Source organism: Myotis brandtii, unplaced genomic scaffold (assembly GCF_000412655.1).
Source record: "Myotis brandtii unplaced genomic scaffold, ASM41265v1 scaffold426, whole genome shotgun sequence".
Classification (NCBI taxonomy): domain Eukaryota; kingdom Metazoa; phylum Chordata; class Mammalia; order Chiroptera; family Vespertilionidae; genus Myotis; species Myotis brandtii.
This window is the reverse complement of record NW_005366314.1, coordinates 533,655-533,974: the sequence shown is the minus strand read 5'-3', so window position 1 is coordinate 533,974 and position 320 is coordinate 533,655.

Below are 320 nucleotides of genomic sequence, written 5' to 3'. Positions count from 1 at the left end.
GGCTCAGGCGGTGCCCTCTGCCCCGAGGACGGGACGGGCAGAGGCTGTGGTCCCGTCACCGCAGAGCGGAGCCCCCTGGGGGCTGGCAGGGGAGGGTGCACGTGGGGGGGGGGCACGTGCTCTTTGCTGCTTCACACGCCACCGGAGAGGAGGAGACTCAGTCCTGACGGTTTGAGCAGCCGCCTCGACGGGAGGCCGTCTGAAGGTCACCTCTAAGGCGGAGCACTAAACGTCTAAGGCATGTTTGGGGGTAAACGCCAACGGGCCTCAGTTTAAAATGTTGCTAATAAGTGCCAGCCCCCTCTCGGGGGAGTTGTAGC